Source organism: Gymnodraco acuticeps, unplaced genomic scaffold, assembly GCF_902827175.1.
Source record: "Gymnodraco acuticeps unplaced genomic scaffold, fGymAcu1.1, whole genome shotgun sequence".
In the NCBI taxonomy this organism is placed as follows: domain Eukaryota; kingdom Metazoa; phylum Chordata; class Actinopteri; order Perciformes; family Bathydraconidae; genus Gymnodraco; species Gymnodraco acuticeps.
The window spans coordinates 478433-502255 of record NW_022991072.1 but is presented as its reverse complement, the minus strand read 5'-3'; the positions used below and the strand labels follow the sequence as shown (position 1 = coordinate 502255).

General features: G+C 41.0%; 1 protein-coding gene across 1 annotated transcript in view; it reads left to right on the top strand.

Moving 5' to 3' along the window:
• Positions 1-23823, top strand: part of atxn7l1 (ataxin 7-like 1) — a 51660-nt gene that overhangs the window by 3558 nt on the left and 24279 nt on the right. Inside the window, 1 exon segment of the mRNA XM_034236776.1 lies at positions 10014-10118. The gene's annotated coding sequence lies outside the window, so the exon portion shown is untranslated.

The window sequence follows — 23823 nt, the reverse complement described above, 5'->3', positions numbered from 1 at the left end:
ATGACGTCACACATAATTTGGCGGGACTTGAAGAATCCCGAGAAGATCCAGAAAATGGTCAACATTGAAGGATTAATGGTTATCAAAGTACAAATATCCAAAATCAGTTCAGTAACGGTTTTCAAGGGGACAATATTTACTCAAATTGATGGGTTTGGATGATGAGGGAAACTCGTGTCACAGGCTCTTTAAGCACTTTTCAAAAACAAAGTTACAAAGTGCTTTTCATGGATTCAAAACGAGCTGTTCAGGCCGTAACAGAACATGAGGTAGATAATCCCCACCCCACCCTGTAAAATATACAACATTTCAACAAATGCAACACTAATACAAATCGAAAAAGAAAGTTAAAACATGGAGTAAATCTGAGTAGTGGCATTAATAGTATAATTACTAGCGATTGTGCTGTTGGAAAATAATTCAACACAGCTGGAGCGCAGATATGTTTTCCGTATTGTTTGTAACTTTAGGCTAACTGATCCATAATCTTTGGATATGTTACATTATTTTATAGATAAGTCAACTAGCAGTGCTTTTTGTGATAGTTGTATGTATGGCTTATGGCTTATGTGTTAGACTTGTAGGACTCACCCTTAGTGGATAAAGCTAGTGCCAGTCCGTCTTATTTATTCACTTTACTGTGTTGCTTTTGGGTGAGAACATATTATAGCCTGTATATCATGTACACGAGGAGGGGGCTGTGGGGCACCTCCACCCTACTAGTGACGGAGCCAGAGGAATTCCTCCACATTTCATCGTGTATAAATACCTACAGGATCACGCGGCCCACACTTGAGTCATCCCTGAGAGTTTGATAACACACACACACACACACACAGCGGGGGAAACCACTCTCACTGGTCAAATACCAACCCCCCCCTCCCACACACACATGCCTCATCATCTCTCTCAGAGCCAAACCGGAGCGGTGTTTCCAGATTTGCTGCTCTGTTGGCAACCTGAAACTATGGCCTGCTGACACACACACACACACACACACACACACACACACACACACACACACACACACACACACACACGCACACCCTATAGCCTCACAAACAGGGAATTACGTCCGAATTTTTGTTTTTTGTTACACTTTCATCCAGCAGAAAGTGATTCATCGTAGATTAAACTATAACATTTGACACTTCGGTGCACACATATTTGTACTCGGTGAGTGTGTGTGTGGTGCATGACATGATTTGTATCCATTTCTTTTTCAAACTCGTACACGTTCACACAGAGGAGACGATGACAACCCAACAGCAACTCTGTCGGGCTGGACTGACAGCCCCTGTCATCCTCTCACTACAAATAGGCTGTCATGCTGCTATTTATATGATAATCACTGTCTTTATTATAGGGATGGAAACCGTCAGGAGCACGGTGCTATCACAGCCATGCTTTAGGTGATAATTAAATATATATTCACCTTCATTGAGTGTATCAACACTATGGAAAACAGCTGAGGTGCTGTATGTCTCACTAGTATGATAAAGATGTCTAGAGTTTTTCATTTCAAAATCAGAAACTGATTAATTGTAGGTTTACACATATGCCTTAATGTATGTATGCTCATCCAGAATGCAGCGGCTCGTCTGGTCTTCAACCTTCCTACATTTTCCCACACCACTCCGCTCCTCCGCTCTCTTCACTGGCTTCCGGTAACTGCTAGAATCCACTTCAAGACACTGGTACTTGCGTACCATGCTGCGAATGGATCTGGCCCTTCCTACATCCAGGACATGGTTAAACCGTACACCCCAGCACGTGCACTACGCTCTGCATCAGCCAAACGACTCGCTGCACCCTCACTGCGAGGGGGACCCAAGTTCCCATCAGCAAAAACACGTGGGTTTGCTATCCTGGCTCCAAAATGGTGGAATGAGCTCCCCATTGACATCAGGACAGCAGAAAGCTTACACATCTTCCGGCGCAGACTGAAAACTCATCTCTTTCGACTCCACTTCGAGCGGGAAAAAAAGCACAAAAAAAACACACTTGGATACTAACTAAGTACTTATATACTAACTAAGTACTTAGATACTAACTAAGTACTTATATACTAACTAAGGACTGGCTTATCTAAAGGCAGTTGAGTAGCACTTGAAATGGTTTGGCTCTATAATATGATTCTGTTTTCTTCTAGTTTGTATCTTCTTGGTCGAATGTACTTATTGTAAGTCGCTTTGGATAAAAGCGTCAGCTAAATGAAATGTAATGCAATGTGGTGCATACATAAACACAGTTAAAAGAAGAAAAACTACGGAACAAACAATTATAAAAGACACTTTAAAAAGTTGAAATATATATATATACACAAAATAAAGATATACCAAAAAAACGACCTATAATATAACAAAATACTAATAAGAAAAAATATATGTATTTAATCTATAATGCACTTAACTGCAGTATGCATCAAACAGAAGGGAATGTACCACTTGTTGAGATATGGCACAATACTAGCCCTTATAATACTTGTTTGTTTCCTCTGTTGCTGCTACCGGGCAGACGATTAAAGATGACTCATTTAATAATGTGGTGTCTGCTTTCAAATGATTCCAGCTCAAATTACCGTGTCGACGCTTGAACTCAGTCAGAAAACAAAATGTTTTGTACTTCTTACAAATGCCTGAGCAAGGAGGTGTCAAGATCTATGTCGCCTAGAGCTGCATAACAGCAACACAGTGTAAAGTTTACATTAGAAAACTAAAACAGTCCAAAAATACATTGGTAACTTTTGATTAGTTGTATGTATACTGTACTGTACATGTTGTTTTTCTTCATGTTATGTGAAAGTGGACTGAATACCACTTTTTTTTAATGTAAGAATGATATTTTTCCAACATTTAATTGCCAAAACAATTAATCGATAATCAAACCATGGCTCAAGATTGTAGATTGTGAACATAAATGTAAGATTTAGCCCTAAAAACTGTTCATATACTGTCAGGAAAGTGTTGTAAATAATGTGTGAATGAATCCAACCCCTTTTTAGATAGATATACGTTTGGAATGAGCTTGTCCTTGAAGTTGATTTAGTCCGTCTTCAAGTCTAGTTTAACATTTTAAAATTCATATCAGTAAAACCATTCCCTGGCATGGATTTCATTTTTTATCCTGGCTTTTATACTTCATAATCATATGATTCCGACCTTGAGAATAAATGGGGCGAAGGAGGTTTTGACTTCTTAAACGGCGATTTCGTGATCATTACCCGGCACATTGGTTCAGCTTCTCCTTGTGACAGACATGCTGCAGCCTTAAAACTACTGCAGCTAATGTCAATGTTCTCTTATCAAGACAAGATGAATAAGAAACGTTCTGATTGGTGGATGACCGCTCTACCTCCTCAGCCACTGCCGAACAGTTTGTAGGTCTACCGCCAGCTGCTAATAAGCTTGTTTTATCTGGTGTGCCTGTTAGAAAATCTACTGAAGCTGGAGCCCGCACCCTCCTCTGGATCTGTTGAAATGGTGATATATCATAACGGTTATAGGTCATTTCATCAGAACATGTTACTGTGTTCTTTCTTCAGTTTCAGTTTCAGCAGGGCAGATAACCTCGATGTCTTCTTTCTCCATTTCAAACCCCTTTTGTTGACCTGTAAGTGTCTAGACTGCTTCTCCTCAATGCGAAGCTGATTTACTTACTCTCAGTGTACTCAGTGTCCAATGATTGATTGTCTCAGTAGCTCTAAACATGTGTATTCACCAGTGACGGATGTTACTGGACTTCATTTTCAGGCCTGTCAGTCATTTGGCAGCGTGTGGCTGTTGGCTGGAGAAACACACACAACTCCGGCTGCAGAAATAAGCCTCGCACTTAGTTTGCATTTGACTTGGCAGACGCAGAGGAAATTGCATTCTTGCTTTTTTCTTCCGTCAATGCCATGTTATGTTTTAGCCTGGCTTTCCTGGTGGTTTGTTAACAAGAAAATGTCAAAAAAAAGGAAACGATAACAGGTTTCATGTGTTTGGGCAGAAACCACTTGGCAACCCTGCAGCAGTGTTCTACTGCCTACATTTAAAAAAAGTTATTAACCCTAACTACTTCACAAGCTGTTGACTGCAATAACAATACTTAAAAGCCGGTTTTCACACACAGCCACACCTTTCCATTTGTGTTAGTATTAGGGCTGCTCAATTAATCGCAATTACGATTATGGCTTGCAACGATTACGAAAACAACGTAATCGAAATAAAACGATAAAAAAAAAGTATTAAGAATCTTTTTTTTTTTTTTTTTTATGAATAAAAAAAAAAAAAAATTCTGTTAAATTAGACTTAAAGTTCAGGGTAATCAACTGTTAAAAACATACTGTTCACATTTTTTTTTTTCTCCAATAAATTGATGTTTTCAAAGTAAATGGATAATTGTTTTCAATAATCGTGATATCAATTAACCCAAATAATCGAGATTATGATTTTTGCCATAATCGAGCAGCCCTAGTTGGTATCTTAGCTTAGAACTTACAGTCAAAAGGCGCCATATGTGCTCATTTTCAGGTTCATATTTGTATTTAGTGTCTCTACTGTGACATTTTTTTTTTTTTTCAAGATTCAATGCTTTATTGTCATTTGTATATTAGCTACAGTGTAGATATATCAATAAAAATCTCAGGGCACAGGCTCTTCCAACAGTGCAACACAATACAACAGATACAATAGTTAAAATAGTGCAAGTACAATACAAAGCCCTCCTGGCTGGTCTACCTGCATGTGCCATCCGACCTCTGCAGCTCACCCAGAATGCAGCGGCTCGTCTGGTCTTCAACCTTCCTAAATTCTCCCACACCACTCCGCTCCTCCGCTCCCTTCACTGGCTTCCGGTAACTGCTAGAATCCACTTCAAGACACTGGTACTTGCGTACCATGCTGCGAATGGATCTGGCCCTTCCTACATCCAGGACATGGTTAAACCGTACACCCCAGCGCGTGCACTACGCTCTGCATCAGCCAAACGACTCGCTGCATCCGCACTGCGAGGGGGACCCAAGTTCCAATCAGCAAAAACACGTGGGTTTGCTATCCTGGCTCCAAGATGGTGGAATGAGCTCCCCATTGACATCAGGACAGCTGATAGCTTGCCCATCTTCCGGCGCAGACTGTAAACTCATCTCTTTCGACTCCACTTCGAGCGATAGAATTATTAACAAAGCACTTATATACTAATAAAGGACTGGCTTACCTAAAGCCAGTTGAGTAGCACTTGAAATGTGTGGCTCTATGAAACCTGATGTACTTATATGATTCTGTTTTCTTCAAGGTTGTGTCTTCCTGGTCGAATGTACTTATTGTAAGTCGCTTTTGATAAAAGCGTCAGCTAAATGCAATGTAATGTAATAATAGAAATAGTGCAAGGAGAGTCTATATACAAGTAATTGGAATATGATATATTAGATAAATAATTTGTAAGTTGCAACCAGATGAATTGTATGTACGTTAAGTGCAGGTGTTTAACTGTCTTATGGCCTGTGGGATGAACCTGTCCCTGAGTCTGGTGGTTTTAGACCTGATACTGGAGAGAACTTTGGGATTTTCGGCTTTGCACACCAATTAAAGGTTCCATGTCATGCTTTTCCGGTTATCACCCGTCCCCTTGTGTGTTATGTAGCTTTTTCTGCATGTAAACGGTCTGCAGAGTCACAAACCCTCAAAGTACACCTTGTAGCGAGTAAAACTCTAACACAGAAAAGACCTGTCTATGCTGCCCCAGAACGCCTCGTTGGAGATTTCTCTTTTTCCATTGTTTACTTCTTGGGTATGGTGACGTATTTCGGATTTGGACCAATCTGCGGAGCGGTTACGTCCGCGGAGCGGTTACGTCCGCGGAGCCGTTACGTTTGAACCAATCCGCGGACTTCCTCACACACACACACACACTCGGCGGGACGTTGCGAGGCTCGCTGCTGCGAGGAGCGGGACACTGTGAGCTGGCTCACTGGTGTGGGGTCGGCGAGACACAGCGGAACACAGCCTGAGCACACACACAAACTCCCAGCCAGGCTGCGGGTGTGTGTGTGTTTTTCGGGCTGGGGTTGCGGTCGGATAGTTTAAAAATCAGCTCCTAAGTTGTAACCCTATCTCCTATCCCTTGACCTCTGAGTGAAACGTCACAGGGTTAAGGGATAGTGGATAGGAGAATTCAAAAGGACTTAGGAGAAGAGACTGCGGTACTTTAGAGAATCCGAATGCACTTTCACTCTCCGACGTGTTTATGATGCGCCAGCGGACTTCATTTTGTGCGTCTGCTGCTGTGGGGTAACCATGGAAACTACAGTTTTCTATACAGCGGACTACAACATGGATGTTCAATAAGAAGGAGGGACTCATCTAGAGACTCTGCACCGTGCTCTGATGCTGTTGCTTTATGCTTTATGAACAACAGAGAAACATATTCTTCATGACCAACGTTGGAATTGAAATAAAAAATGAAAGTGAAACTTATGCTCGTCACCCTCTCCCTCCGGTCCACTTTAATACAAATGATCCCAATACGTATGATTGATGAAAAGATATTAAAATAAATACAAATGTATTTATTATAAACGTTAGTCCTTAACATCTATCACTGTGTATATCACCATTCAAACATCTTTTAAAAGTTGAACAAACCCCACACAGCTCAGTGAAATGTTGACTTTATTTGATCATTTCAGTCAAAACTAACGTTCATATTTCTCTTTTTGATTATAATACTGATGAACGTTCAAAACAAAGCACTTTGGCAACTTACCACATACGTTTTAAAAAGCTTAAGCACCGTAACTTTCATGATATAATTTCTCCGTCATAATCGTTTGTTTCCGTGAACGGCCGACTGTTGTGTGACGGCAAATGCTGCGGCTGCAATGCATTGTGGGGCAGCATTTTCTCCTTTCGGTTAGGGAGGTCCAGTGGTTCCTAAGCTAAAGGAGGTTATAAAGGAAGTTTGAAACCTCCTTTCCTTTCATCTAGAGCAGGGGTGGGGAACCTTTTTCCTCTCAAGGGCCATTTACATTTTTTCAACATCCTCCGAGGGCCGTATAAATGGTTGACCTCTGCTTAAAAATACTAAAATCACAGCCCATTCATTTGGCCTTTCTTTCATGCTGTGCAAAGAAAAAGCAACCTCTTAATCCAGATATCTTACCATGACTCGCGTATACACGTGCACGGTTGTGGCATGACCACCAAAACAGAAAGATATGGACACAAGATGTGTGCCAATGTGTTTAGTTTCCTATCCATGTGGACTTGATTTAAGTTTTTTTTTTTTTTTAAATGTTATGTTGAAGTTGAAAGCATCAATCTGGTGCACTTTGAGAGCAACATTAAGAGATCTATGGATACATCTCTCAACACCCATATGAAACAAATGTAAGCAGATTTCTTTTTCTTTCTGGATATTTTACAAATCACTCCCCTTTCAAACTGTATTCTTGTTTATTAAGAACAACTTTTTTTTTACTGTCATATAGTATTTTATACCTGTTTACTCTATTCTCTTGTTTTTTTATAATGATCATATAAAGATGTGCCTTTACCTCACTGGTTGTAGAAAAAGCTTCTTATATTCGTTAGCATAGCTAGCTAACCAGATGCTAATAACAACAAAGTTTGACTGTATGATCAGTATGACAGATGAACAGATCGCCACTGGCCTTACAACTAAAGACACAGCCACGCAAAAACTGCGGCATGTGTACGGCTCCTTATGGGTACTGCATGTGTGAGGTCCCGCCCAGGAGCGGCGTTCTGGTGCTCTCCGTCAGACCTGCACCCCTGTCAGACGAGACATATACCACGTGATGACATGGTAGGCTCGTGTTGTGTTCAAGGACCCTAACCTTGGCCAGGAAAAACAGGCACTCGCTTATTTAATTATTTTGCGGTCTAGATTTCTTTTTTGCGTGTGTTACCTCGAGGGCCGTATCAAATTGTCTCGCGGGCCGTATACGGCCCGGGGGCCGGAGGTTCCCCACCCCTGTTCTAGAGAATTCGAACGGCACTTATCATGGCTGCCACTGAGGGACTTCCGGGTCATTTCATTCCGTTAGGAAGGTTCCTAAGCTAAATGGACTATTCGACTGCAGCCTGGGTTTCGCTGCGTTTCGCTGTCTCGCAGACGGCCACTGGGCTCACAGAGAGGGGGGGCAGGAGTTCCAACAAGCCGTTTAGGACAGAGAGTGAATTCACATACTATACAGAGATGTATGAGAAACCAATGCGAGTTTGGAAAATTGCACAAGATAAATGTATTTTAGTAGACCTCAACAATGGAATTATGATCAATAGAAATGGCCATGACATGGGACCTTTAAATGCACCAAAACCTATATAACGCACTACAGGAAAGGGAAAACACCAAAAAGGGCCCCTTTTTTAAGTCAAAAACAAACTCTACCAAGACAGATTTTGGTCAGCAAACACAAACATTCAGAGAGTCTGCATTGTGGCTTGAGTCCTGCTTTATGCTTGGAAATTATAGGTCGGAAAAATGAGAGAGAAATGCTTTCCCTTTCTGTATTACGAGGTGAACTAGTGCAGACTGATTGAGTACAGCTGCTCCAGATCCAACTGCAGTCCTTATGAGAGCCTCTCCTCAGCAGCCAATATCACTTTATTTCCCCGCTTTACTCAGCATTCATTTCAGTATTTAGTTTCACACTCACTGTTTGTGTTTCTGTGCTTGAAAACTTCATGCATGAGTAATGAAACCAACTCTGACCTTTTGCAGTATGTGCACAAGCTCACATTGTCTACATATTTGTAGATCTGCTCTGACCGTTAGTTACCTCACAGATCTGGTTCACACACACACACACGGGCACGAGACATTATCATCTCTTTGACTTCCGAAACGACACAAAACCCGCTAGCCATGCAAGGTCATGACGACACGCAGCCACATATTCTCTATTTGTTCCCTTGCGAGCATTCACACACACTTCTAAACACACACCGCCTCCCCACAGTGAGTGCTTAAGCCCTGTGCTAATCAGTTCTGTGATTTCTGTCAGCAGAGCTTGTTTGGGTTCAGGAAGATTAGGTCTTCAAAGCTTAGCCAAAAGACATTATAGCTATTTTCCATATTTCTGTCCATTTTTGTTGTCTTCTGTAACACAATGTTGCTGTATGCTAGCTAGAACACAGGATGCTAGCATGTATTTCAAAGGATTGTATGTCCTTTTTCCCTGTTATGTGATTTTGTGACACATCTCTATCTGGAAAGAAGCTCCAAAGCTAGTTGATCATTTTGAGCATCACTTGTTTCTAAGTCTGGCAGAGATTTAGATGCTTTTAGCATAATTTAGGTTTGTGTTCAGCATGTATACTTTTTGTTTGTATCATTGGCGTTTGGATATATTTTGGTCATGTTCTCAAATAAGCAATTAAAATAATTATAGGCAAATGTCCTTAAGTTTCTTATTTTTTATAGCAAAATAATTGCCAAAACGATAATGAAAATAATCTTGTTTTTCTTCCCTAAAGCTGTGTATTGATAAATTAATGTTTATCACAGAAGGTTCTTAACCTAAGTTACATGGTTAAAGACTAAATTAAAATGTAGTCAGAAGCCAACCAAGAGCATTAGTATACTGTGCAATGTACTGTATAAAGGGAGCTGCTTATTCAACTAATTGATGACTTGATTGACAAAAGCCCAATCAGCAACTTAAGCAAAACTTAAAATACTGTTTAATTATGGAGAGTTCCTGTATACCTATGTTTCTTATATAAAATTAAACTTGAGATTTTAGACTGACAAAAAGACATTTACACGTTTTGAGTTTGAGAAAACTGGGATGGACATTTTCTATTTTTTTTTGACATTTTCTAGACCAACCAATAATTAAAAAAGAGAATTGCCAGTTTAGCAATAATGAGGTAATCAGTAGTTGCAGCAATGCCTGAAACAAATCTTCAATCAGACCTTTCTGTTTGCTCACAGTTTTGCATTCAACATGCTGTTTTCCTTTATCTCTAAATGTGCTCTCTTCTCTTCCTGTTTTTTTTTTTTAGAGATGCTTGTCTACAGCCAGCTTCCAGCTCTGGAGGATTTTTGTCTTGTTGTCTGCCATGTCTGCGATCAGGTGGTCACCCCCCAGGGCATCCTCACACACTACGGTAACACACACACACACACACACACACACACACACACACACACACACACACACACACACACACACACACACACACACACACACACACACACACACACACCCCTTCAACAGTTAGGTCATAATCATACACTTGAGCAAGGGACACACACACACATACACACAAGAGCCTTGGGCTACCTCCTGTTGTCACATGGATGCAAGATCAATATGTTTGCCTGTAGGGCACTTTGAAACATCCTCTACCTAAAACTCATCAACAAAGAGTTTCCGTTAGCCGGTAATTACCGGACTATGACCGGTAAAATATGCTGAAGACCGGCAAATCTAAATCTCTCCGGTCAAAATAATTTCCCCTTTGCATCAGTTGCGCCACTTATGTGACAGACAAGAAGAGTCAATACGCTACTTGCACAGTCACTTCCTTTCTAATGTGTGACATTGAATGTGGAGAAAGAGATTTACCCTCCTGAAGGGGACATTTTGAGCCCTCATGTAAACAAATGCTTAATGCTGCATAATGCTGCGCTATACTTTTGCCGCCACACCCCCGTTGCCAAGCAACGCTTATAGGTGTCCTTTGATACGCAGGCAGTCATATCATTAGCTAGAACCAGCTAGATCTGATCGATATGGACATGAATGCGAGAGAGAGAGAGATCAGAGAGCAGATCAGCTGCTGCTGAAGGAGACATGCAGCTCTGCATGATCACAGCTCCGCCCGCTGTGACGGACCGGTGAACAGAGCAAAACACACACTTCAATTTAGACCTAACACACTTAGCTAGTTTATCTACCTCTGGAACATGGCGAATACAGTCGCTGTTGAATCTGTGTCTGTATCATGTTGTTGTGAGTGTGGACAGAGCAGATACAACGTTGGCTTAGCCTGATTGATTCGATCTCCATTCAGAAAACACCCATTTTAAAAGGTGTTTCGCCTGCCGTCTGTCTGCAGACTTGTCAAAGCATTAATTCATGGTTTTTACTAACCGGTATCAGTATGTTGTTACTTCGGCATCATTTTGAAACGTGTATTACAATTAAATCACGGTAAAATATGTTCATTTTGTTGTAGTTGGTTTCTACCACAGTATAGAGGGAGGGAAAAATTATTATTATTATTTATTATTCCTGTGTTATTATCCAAAGTTACTGTACACTTTTGAATGATGTAGTTAATCTACTATAATTAGTTTGTTTAATATAGAGTCGTTATGAATTTGTTTTAAAGCAAAGAAGACCTTTGACCGGCAAAAACAATTCTAACGAAAACTTTGATTCTAACACACTAAACAATAATGGACCAGCTATAGCTCTCTGCACAAGCTTTTGTATCCAAGGAATAGGGACCAGCAATTATGAAGATAAGCATTCATCCTCTTTAGATCATATTAGTATCCTTGCAGTCCTTAAAAGAATGCAAGCAAATGGAAGATCTTACTGTCTAATGGGTTGGTTAACACTTAATATATATAGTCTATGGTTAAACATTACAAATCTACATCCATATGTTAAACATCTGAGTCGAAAGGTACTGTTTTTCAGATTTTAAGGCAGCAGATATTGTTATGCAGAACAGAAAAATCTAAGTGGTGGTGAAAAAGTCTCTCAAAACAATAATTTTACGGCCAATAAACATACAATACACACATGCACTGCTGACTTGCCAACCATGTCTCCTACAGTATTACGTTTTGATACAACTGAACTGCATGCTCTGTTAAATATCAAGGGAGATGTAGCTTTAAAATAGTAGTTTGTGATTTAAATTGAAACCACCTGTAGTAGGATTACCATCATTTTATAAAAAGCAATATTTGTTGCTATTAGGGCTGTCCCGAATACCATTTTTCGGGCTCCGGATATCGAAGAAAAGGATATCGCATTGTGTGTGTTACTTTCGTTGCAGTTGTATATGTCTTAAGTGTAATTTGGCTTGGCTTCCTATTTATGGACATGCTTTTATTTTGAAGGAGAGTTAGCGCAGTTGACAGGAAGTTGTTGTTGCATTGGAAACAACGTGACTGAGATTAACGGAGAAAAGTAATATCTACACATATAACGACGGAGAAAGTAAACGATAACGTTTATGGTTTAGTGTAACCCCCCCCCCGAAGAGGCACAAGCTCTTACGTTGATATTGCAGATTGTCAATCAATTCAATTTGAAGAAAAAACAAATAACGAAATTGAAACCCGAATAGTACTCCAACGAACGAATATTCGGATATTCGGGTACAGCCCTAGTTTCTATGGAGACTTTAATCTTCAGCAACAAAACCTAATGATCTATTTGAGATGTGAATCAACGAATGTAATTTAAAAAATGTGTATGAAGTAGGTGGTATTCATCACCACTTTAGAGTGTTTGTTGTTGAAGTGGATCTTTGCTCTGATTGGCCCTCTGCCTTGTCCGTCTATCTTTTTTTGTTTGTTTTTGATTGCGGCTCCACTGACCACGCTCGCATCTGCCCGTGAGCTGCTGCTGCTTCCTTCTGTTTGCGGCACGTGCACCAGCCCGAGTGTCACGCTTAATGAACACACACACACACACACACACACACACACACACACTTCTAGAGCAGAGAGAGAGCTGCTGGATTGGTTGAGTGCACACACATTCTCACTTTCTGTTTCTCAGCAGAAAGAGGTCAGTGGTATTGTGAGGCTCGTACACACTCATAGACTCCTGGCAGGCGCTGTTATTTCCCCCCCCCCCCTCCACACCCTTCCCTTCCCTTTCGCTGGCAGCATTCCTGCTTTCTGACACTCGCACAGAGTCGGGTAACAACAGGTCTAAATCACGCTCGTGCTCACACACACAGAGAGTGGTGGAAATCTCCCGAGAGCTCCCCGTAGAACACAGCTATCCCCGGGCTAACGGTATGATTACAAGCAGGCCCTGTAGTGGACCATGCTGACTTGTTAACAGTGGTGTAAAGTAACTAAGTACATTTACTCTAGTACTGTACTTAAGTATACATTTGAATAACTTGTACTTGAGTATTTCAATGTTTTGCTACCTTGTACTTCGACTCCACTGCAATTCAAAGGTAAATCATGTACTTTTACTCCACTACATTTATTTAAAACCTTTAGTTACTTTGCAGTTTTCGATTAATGATGTGAAATATAATCAACTTTTACTTGTAACAGAGTATTCCTACACTCTACTTAAGTACAAGATCCGAGTACTTCTTCCAGCTCTGCTTGTAAGCATGTTGTGTGTGTGGATCATTTTCATCATCACATTTATTGTCATTTTAACTGTGACCTCGAGGTCATACTGTCACATCAACGTCATTCTTAAAAAATGTTACACGCTCTGTATCATGATGACGTGAAAAATGATCCTACTGCTTTTGAGTGTATTGCCTCGAAGAAGTCAGGATTTCTTTATGATGTTTTATGCATTTCCTCCCATTGTTGCTCATTCCTCATGTTTCTGTAATATCCTCACCAGCATAGTGCCATTGTCCCCTGCTGGGGGCTCTACTTTAAATGCTGTCACCCTGCCTTTTTATTCATTGCAACGGCCTTGTATTTGTGTGTATCCATCATGGGATCTGCTTTCATGCTTGACCTGTGCGTTGAATCAGCACCAAGGCCACACACACACACACACACACACACACACACACACACACACACACACACACACACCACACACACACACACACACACACACACACACACACACACACACATACACAGAGAGAGAGGGGGTTGGCTGCCTCAGGGGTCAGTGGCTCTGAGTTATCCATACCCAGTTTGCTGCTCAAGCTTTGGTGTGTGTGTGTGTGAGATGGAGAGAGCGATCAGAACTTAATCTTGGTCCTGTGCTGGATGGATGTTTAATATACGCCTGATGTTCAGTTCAGAAAGGTTAACCTATACCGAGTTTGAAACCCCAGAGACTCGCTCCATTTAGTGGATTTGTTTATTTAAGTCTCCTTATAGTAAGGAGAGCTTGTGTATTCTTAGCATAAATGGCCCCTGTGGGATATCAAATAAATCCCTCACACTGGAAGTGCTCGTGCCCATGAGCCTGTGAAGAGAACAAGTGCAAATAAATTGTTCTTAACGCCTCTGGGTTAACCTTAAAGTTCATTAGGGAGAGATATGGTGTTATAAAGATATTTATTAAATTAAAATACATGGTTTTAACCAATATTTTAGGCAATGTTAGACAATTATTAAAACATTATTCAAATTTAAAGAAGCACTATTATGTTTTGGGGGGTTTTCCCCTTCCTGTAATGCGATCTATATATATATAGGTTTTGGTATTTGTAAATGGTTTGCAACGGCTAAAATACCCCCCCCCCCCTAACTGAAACGCCTCCTTTGGACTCCTGTGTTTACTTCCGTAACATAATGACATCACTATATAACACTTGCGCTTCTATTGGCAAGGGCTCCAACACATTGTATGTGAATTTCATCTCTAAGCTGTTGACTAATCACAACAGAGCCGGCCAGCTAACCAATCCAGTGTTTCCCCTAGGATGGAGTCATAGCAGCGGTGCTAAGGCACGTGGGCCCAGCATAATGTGAGCGCGTGTCATGTTTTAGTGTGTGCACGTGCGAAGTGCGCCCCGTCAATTTGTTTCTATGTGTCTGCCAGCACAAGAAAGGCTCTTGAGGCCTAGTACCAGGGCCGGTTCTAGACAATTTGCTGCCCTAGGCGAGATTTTATATATAAAGAATGAATGAAAAATCTCTACTAAAGACAAATACACTACAAAAACAGAAACGTATTGACATAGGTAATATACGTCAAAATGGCTTCAAATGTATTCAGTATTGTATGAACATGTTTGAATTGGGGGGTGGACGTCACATCTTCTAGGGCAGTGGTTCCCAAGTCCGGGTGTGCCGTGGGATTTTGTGACAACCATACGTTATTATTGCAATATACAACTACACAAAAATAATTATTTTTTAATTTACTATATCAGTACTTTGTAGGTTTATATGTACGTAATCTGCGCGACTTGCGCGTCCACATCTCCACGTGCAGTGCTGCATAAACATGGCTGAGTCAGCGATAACTGTCGAGGGGTGGAGGTATGCCCATTATTTTGAGTTCGTCCGAAGAATAGACAGGAATGTGACGGTGAGGTGCAAACTGTGTCCAGGCCAGAAGCTGTTATCCACTGCTGTAAACACCACGTGGTCAAACCTCAACACACACCTGCAAAGAACACATGCTAAGGTGAAGCTACCGCACAGCTATTTGTTGTTTGTTTATATCACGTCGTCTGTTCTTCTTCTCTGTCTTCCGGTTGTTGCCTGTTTTGAATGACAAATACACATTACCGCCGCCTGCTGGTAAGGAGAGTTATTGCCACTCACGCATGCGCAGTTCGTACGTGCTCGGGCGAGTAAAGTAACGAGTTACTTTATGTAGATAGTTACGAAGTAGTGTAATATATTACTTTTTTTAAAGTAATATGTAATCAGAACAACAGGAGGTCACGGCTCTCTGTTGAACAGGACTTGCGAGTGGCCCTCTCCTCAGCGCCCCGACACGCACATGTATCTCACTAATTTGTAAGTCGGCAAAATATTTACAATAGCACATGTTTCAATGCTGATTGCTGAAATGTTACATTTATAATTTGTAGTTCAGGACCATGGACAATGCAGCTTCCTTGCATCGACAGTTCTCTGTGCTGAATTTCCTTTGCCTCATTTTTAATGTTGGGACCTGTCTGGTTTAAATGAGTGTGTTGCTGCTTTGATGAAGCCTAATTTGATAAAGTTTCAAATTAATTTCTGAAATATTTCGTTAATAAATATTTCATGAGTAATATAGTTGTCTTTGTCACATTTTATTTGGCATTAGTAAATAATTATGCATATTTACAGATATTTTACATGATATGAGTGATAACACGTGTTATAAGGGCTATTTTGCACAATAGGTGTGCCTCGAGATTTTTACTTGTCCTTTGGTGTGCCTTGGGCACAAAAAGTTTGGGAACCACTGGTCTAGGGGGGTCCGGGGGTATGCTCCCCCGGAAGATTTTTTGTTTTGAACATTTTAAAGTAAAATGCTTCAATCTGGTGCACTTTGAGCACACAATTACTAGAGACCTGATCTAGGGGGTACAACTCTAAAACACCCATATGAAAAAGATCGGTTTACATTTTAATAATCAAATAAGTATGTGAACATAACCAATAACCTACCATAGCCAATAACAAATACATGTAACTTATTTTATTTCTGTTGTTCATTCATATCTTATTTTACCAGTTAACATTTATTAATGTATGCATATTTTTGTATCTCTCCAACTTTAAACGATATTTTTGGTTTACTGTCCTATAGTTTACATTGGAACGATTTCAAACCTGTTTTTATGTATCCTAATAATTATAAAGGAGTGCCTTGGAAATATGTGTTTACATAATTTGTGGTCAAAACGTTTGAGACCCACTGAGATGACTTAGACTAAAATTAACTATCTAAACACTCAGAGAGTCCTTTACCTCACTGAGCCTCTCAGTCTGACAGGAGAGCTCTCCTCCACCCTGGTTGTAGAAACATCTACTTCTTATATCCGTTAGCGCAGCTAGCACCAGATTCTAATAACAACCCCTCTCTCTCTCCCTCGCTCGCTCTCTCTCTTCCACACTCGCACTTTGGCTGTGAGCTGCGGGCGCCTGATAAGCCAACATCCCCCACTTTCATCACTTACAGCGCCCATCGTACAGGGCAAATGAAAAGTGTAACCGGGGTGAAAAGGGTGTTACATTTACTTAATTATGAATGTTGTTACATCAAGGCCAAAAATTAGGATAGGCGCCAACTGTCAAAAATGTACCAGCACAGCGCCCCCCTTATCTGGCGCCCTAGGCGACCGTCTAGGGCAGGGGTTCTCAAAGTTTTGATGAGTGAGGGCCAATTTAGGTACCCAATATTGGATTGAGGGCCGCCCAAGAAAAAACGGAACACAAAATAATTCCAAAACAAATCCTTTCTTTATTGTACTAACCAATTACCGCAACTCGCGAGATGCCTAGTTGCCATGCAACCAGTAGTCTAGCAAACTTTCCACAAGCTGTCATTCATAATTTAGGAATGACAACCCAGGGGGTGCAGTTTTACCATTCTTAACCCTCTGGAGTCTAAGGGTATTTTCTCGATTTTTAGATGTTTTCTTAAATCACCTTTTAAATGTATTTCTTCTAACATGGCACCCCATGTGTTACATATCAAAATGTTCAGGACAATCTCTGGTCTTGCTATATATGCATATTGCTCACCTTAGAGCACTGTTTGATAAGATAAGTAGCTCAAAAGCTTAAAATGTGAAATCCGATATTTGGAAAATCTTCAAAACTCTTGTGAAAACACAAATTTACTCGTGATCGAATTGTTTTGGTGTTTTAGATTTGGTTACCAAAGTCTTAGGATCACAAAAGCAGTGAAATATTTGAATTACACTGTATATAAATGTGTTATTCATGTCTAAAATGAAAAACATTAAATTCAAATTTTGAGTAAAATAGGTGTTTATCACTCTACTTTCACCACAGCAGGGACTGAGATACATTACATTACATTTCATTTAGCTGACGCTTTTATCCAAAGCGACTTACAATTACAATTTTGATTACATTCTCCCTGGAGTAACTAAGGGCTAAGTGCCTTACTCAAGGGCACACTAGTGGATTTGAACTCACAACCTTCCGATCTTCACCCCACCTCACTATCCATTAGACCACCACTAGCCCACATCAGGACTGAATAATGACTTCATATTACATACCAAGGTTCATGTGATGTGTACAAATACAAATTGAGCATTCAACCTTTTTTTTTCAACCAACAATTTATTATAAATGTTTTTTTCAACCAACTATTTATATAAATATAAGAAACTGGAAAATCTCACTATTTACAATATTGAACATCAGAACTTTCAACCAACTATTCATTATAAATGTCAAGACAGTGTCAAGGTCTTTGTCTGTCTTCCAAGACATTGGGTCTGGCTGCTGTGTAGGTGGGGGTGATGGTGCATGGGCTGCTGTGTAGGTGGGGTGTACAAGTGCTATACGAGACCTCCTTTCTGGCTGGGTTGAAGGTGATGGCTGTGGTGGAGCCTTTGTGCTGAGGTGTATCTTGACCTGGTAGCAGCCGTAGATGGAGGTGGAGGCAGCTGTAGTGATGCTGGTCTGCTGGTCCTTGGTGGTGATGGCTCTGGTGAAGGCCCTTGAGCCACAGTAGATCTTGACCTGGGGTCCGGCACAGATGGACGTTGTGGCTGCTGGATAAACGCCGCCTGTGTAGGACAATAATTACAACTAATTTCATTGAAATAAAGTTCAAGTAAAATGTTGCTCAAGCACAAATAACAATGCACACATACAAATAAAGTTTGGGAGGTTGCAGAAGGAGTCTCTCTCGATCTCTCTCTCACACACACACACACACACACACACACACACACACACACACACACACACACACACACACACACAGGTATTTCCAGTTACTTTACATTCAGTATAAAATCACAGAAACACATATATACATAGGCTACATCTGATTACAAAGTCTCATCTGATTACAAAGTCTCATCTGATTACAAAGTCTCATCTGTACAGGACGGTAAAATAATAACAGGCACACATATAAATAAATCTATGACAAAGTCTCATCTGTACAGAACAGTATGATAAAATAATCGATGGCAAAAACATGTTACTGTAAATGTCTCCGTTGTGGGACGAATAAATGATTAATTTAATCCTCTACACATGTAATCTCACTTTTACACACCAAAATAACGTTAACACAGAGTAAACGTTTGCTAATGGAGTCTATTTTGTCCAATAAAAAGTTCATGACTATCGATAAAAAATATATCAATAAACCTATTGTTCATTTTCGCGGTATTCCCCACACATTGCCAGTACACTATTACTGTAATATTTACACTTACCCATGTCCAAATGGATCCTTGTTGTTGTCTTTGTATTCTTCAGAAGAAGAAGAGTCGAAGAATTCAGGTTCTGAGGCTCTATCTTCACTGCTGCTAGCGAAAAAAATCTCTACTGAAGTCGGCAACTGTAAAGTTTTTTTTAGCCATTTTCTCTGTCTCTCTCTCTCCTCAAAGACGTAAACTGATGGGAGACACGTGGTTTATGTTTTTTTTACTTGGTGGGTAGGCCCTTAGTGATTTCTTGATGTCCATTGGTCATTTCAGACCTTGATGGCTGCCGGCCGAGATTTCCTTGACGGACACACAAATCCACCAATCCCACAGTGTAAAGTCAAGCTGCTTTGAGCGGCCATATTGGCTGCTGTGCCCTGGTTACAGTCTCACAGGAGATACCGCTGGAAAGCTACTCATTCTAATTCTTACTAGATACAACCATGGAGGATTCAAATATAACGCATGCATTTCAGCGTGTCACATTAACTATCGCGGGCCGCCAGAAACATTTCCGAGGGCCGCCATTGGCCCACGGGCCGCACTTTGAGAACCCCTGGTCTAGGGCTAGGCCTATGCCAAAAATCGGCCGTGCCTAGTACATACAGTGGCAATGTCTCAAGATTTAGCAAAAATATACCTGCGCCGCAACTATTTGTATATAGGGGAAACACTGCAATCAGAGCAGACTGGGCTCTGGTTTCAGACAGAGGGTGAAAAGAGGTGCTGCAGCACAGGCAGTATGAGAAAAATAAAGAGCTTTTTGAACATTCAAACATGTTTTTGATTGGACTGATATTCTTGTTTTAGAACGTCAAATAATTGTTGACTTTTGGACGCTTTGAAATGAAACTCATTCAAATAGTATTATACTAATAGCATAGTGACATTATTCAGACTGAATAGATGAGCCCAAAATAATCTGTGCAGCATTAAACATTTTGATATAGACTTTGAACTTTATGAATGAAGCTTTGAACTCTTTGGAGCAGCCCCGGTAACAACTGACTATTTCGTTTTTGTGTGCAAGTCGTGCCTCTGAAGCTGTGTGTTTGCATGAATCAGCACTTCATGCCGTGTTCAGATATCTCTGTGTTTTCCTTCCACTTCTCTCATCTACTACAATATCTCCTCTCGGCTTCTGGTGGCCTGCTGTGTGTGAGCGAGTCGAGTGCATCGATGAAAAGGCTGCTGATGTCTGTCCTCCATTCTAGCTTGTCCCTGTAGTTGTGGGTAAATTGAGCTCTCAGGCAGGTCCAAAAAATATCAGTTTTATTTATTATTTGGCTGTTTGGGCTCCTGTCTGAGTTTGTTGTTGTGGTAAAGTGTGTGTGCTTGGGCTGACGTGTATTTCTTGATCTCACTTGATGATTATCTTGAGAGTTTTGCCTTAACCTCAAAAGTTAGTTCTAGTTAGTTTAGTGTACTGGTGGTGTTGCTATTATGTTATCATTATCACGTTACGCTGTGTGTGAACCATTAACAAAAGTTCTTTGAAATTAGAAAGCCAGTTCCCGCTGACAATTCATATAATGTTAAATAAAGCTTGATATTATCTTTGTGTATTTAATCGTTTATAGGGGACAATGGACATTAATAAACATTGCAATATATGCACCAGAGTTAGCTAAGAGGCTCATCTGTAGTCCCTGGATGTTACAGTCACAGTAAAAACAATATTCCATACTCTTATGTAATTATATCTATGCAACAGAGCAATTGTTTGCAACTTGTCCAAGTCACCCCTCCATGCTTTGTGTCTCATTTGTTGGCAAGGTAATGTTTCTTGATTTTAAAAAACAGTATAAAAACGTGTATGTATCTTTTTCTCTCACATTTACATAAGAAATACACATAAAGTACCAGCATCCATTTACTATTTGCTAATATAATCCTATTTTCCTTGAACTAAGCACATTTAAATATCTATATAGAGTATTCCTAGATACTTATCCTAATGTTCTCATATCTGTTTCTCTCTCTCTCTCTCCTGCTCAATGTAAACAAACCCAGCTGAGTGGAGAGCCTCTGATTCCTCATCATGCAGTGGCTCCACCCACAGGAGGGCTCAGCAGCCAATCAGCAGCCAGCTGGGCTCTGGGCATTGCCATAATGACAGACAGGCAGACAGACAGACAGGCAGGCAGGCAGACAGGCAGACAGACAGACAGACAGACATGCAGACAGACAGACAGACAGACAGACAGGCAGACAGACAGGCAGACAGACAGACAGGCAGACAGACAGGCAGACAGGCAGGCAGACAGACAGGCAGACAGACAGGCAGACAGGCAGGCAGACAGACAGGCAGACAGGCAGGCAGACAGACAGACAGGCAGATAGACAGATAGACAGGCAGGCAGACAGACAGACAGGCAGACAGACAGACAGGCAGACAGACAGACAGACAGACATGCAGATAGACAGGCAGGCAGGCAGACAGGCAGGCAGACAGACAGGCAGATAGACAGATAGACAGGCAGGCAGACAGACAGGCAGACAGGCAGATAGACAGATAGACAGGCAGACAGACAGACAGACAGACAGACAGGCAGACAGACAGGCAGACAGACAGACAGACAGACAGACAGGCAGATAGACAGATAGACAGGCAGACAGACAGACAGGCAGACAGACAGGCAGATAGACAGACAGACAGACAGGCAGATAGACAGGCAGGCAGGCAGACAGACAGGCAGACAGACAGACAGACAGACATGCAGACAGACAGACAGACAGGCAGATAGACAGACAGACAGGCAGACAGACAGACAGGCAGACAGACAGGCAGACAGACAGACAGACAGACAGGCAGACAGACAGACAGGCAGACAGACAGACAGGCAGGCAGACAGACAGGCAGGCAGGCAGGCAGTAGGAGTAGTGAGGTGCCCTTGTGGTGGAGTGGCTTAGTGACCTTTCCTGGGCTTCCAGCCATTTATTGTGAATCGCTACGGTTAGCTTCCAACTTATCACAGGATGAGCTCAGTTCCAAAAGCAATATGTATGAGGCCAAATAAGTTGTTTATTATTCCTGTCTAACTGGATATACAACAATAATAGCTGGGAATGGTTTATTACTTCTCGTTGTCTTACAATTTAACCTGCATATAACTATGTTTTAATTTGACTGCTATAAAACTACAGCTAAGCAAACAAGGCCATCACTTAATGACTAGAGCATTAAAACAATGTTTGATTTTGTATTTAACTTTAAAATAACAGTCACAGGAATCCATAGAAAAACCTGCGACAGAGCTGGAAAAGTATGTCAAAGTAAAGGGTCTATTTAGTTTGGGCAAAGGGCTCATCTGTGTCATATAGATGTATTATTTACCTTGTACGGTGTATAGCTGCAGTACAGCTACATTTAACTGTTAGGTTGGTGTGTGTGAAACTGTGGTTAAAAAAAGTGTGATTTTTGAATGTGTGAAATGACGACTGTTGTAGATGCATACCTGCAAATGTGGCGCTGGACTTTGATCCTGTTACTCTGAATACAGCTGGCTCACCAGTAGTCTGCTCGCACTGGCCTATTTACACACCTGCCACACACACACACACACACACACACACACACACACACACAGAAACACACACACATTCTCATATTCTATAATGCTTGCAAAAATATACAAATACTGCACTGAAGTACACAATCTACATAGCATGGGGAAAAACACACACTTTTAGTTCATAAGTTCTTAACTTACGTATACTTCACACACGCACAAACACATTTGAGTTATTCTAATCTATGCCAACGCTAATCTCTCCAATACACACAGACATTGTACACACACACTCTCCTTCAGTCACCTGCAGCACACTTCCATGTGCACTCATGCACGGTGAGCAAACACACACAGTCTGTCTGCTCTTTACTCTCTGCAGCAACAGGCTACTGTTAGCGGGCTACTACTACTACACTCATTAACTGGGTTGTACAACATTATGACACACACACACACTTTTAAACACACACAATCCATAATGCTGAGCACTGACTGAAGCGTGACATCAGTGCTACTTGTTCAGGAGTTTGTTTTACACCCTTAATCTAAACTGATACTACTGGTATTTTGTAGCACTTGGCTAAAGGCGTGATACCTTTGAGTTTATGTTAGCACTGCATTCAAGGATTGACATTATGGGAAATGCACTTATTGGCTTTTTTAAAGAGAGTTAGAAAAGAAAAACAACACTACTCTCATGTCTGTGGGGAAACAAATGAAGCTATAGGGTGAAGACGGTTAGCTTAGCTTAGCACAAAGATAAAAACACTAAACTGCTAGCCTGGCTCTGTTTGAGGGCAACACGTCCTACCAGAACCTCTATAGCTCACTTTACTTACTATGTACAACAAGGACCGTTTTAAAATGACACCTTCTTGGGGTTTTCTCCCTACTTTTAGTCTTTGTGCAGAGTGAAGCTAACCTCCTACTGACTGTGGATACATATTTACTCTACAGACATAATCTAACTCTCACTATAGTTAGATTCTCCCTTTCATCAAACATAATAAGGGGGAAGAGTTCCATCTGCTTTGTGTCCCGTTTGGCCCTCAGATGACAAGATAGTTAGATATTTGGTAAAATAGAGGGTTTTGGGGGCATTTTTCTCCATCATGGATTGAGGGTTCAGCTGCTAGCTTTTAGTTGCGCGGTCCAATTTGCACATGTTACTATAGGGAGACATTGCCTTGCTTCTTCACAGTCTTCCTCCCATGTCTTCCTCAGGGATATCCATGTGG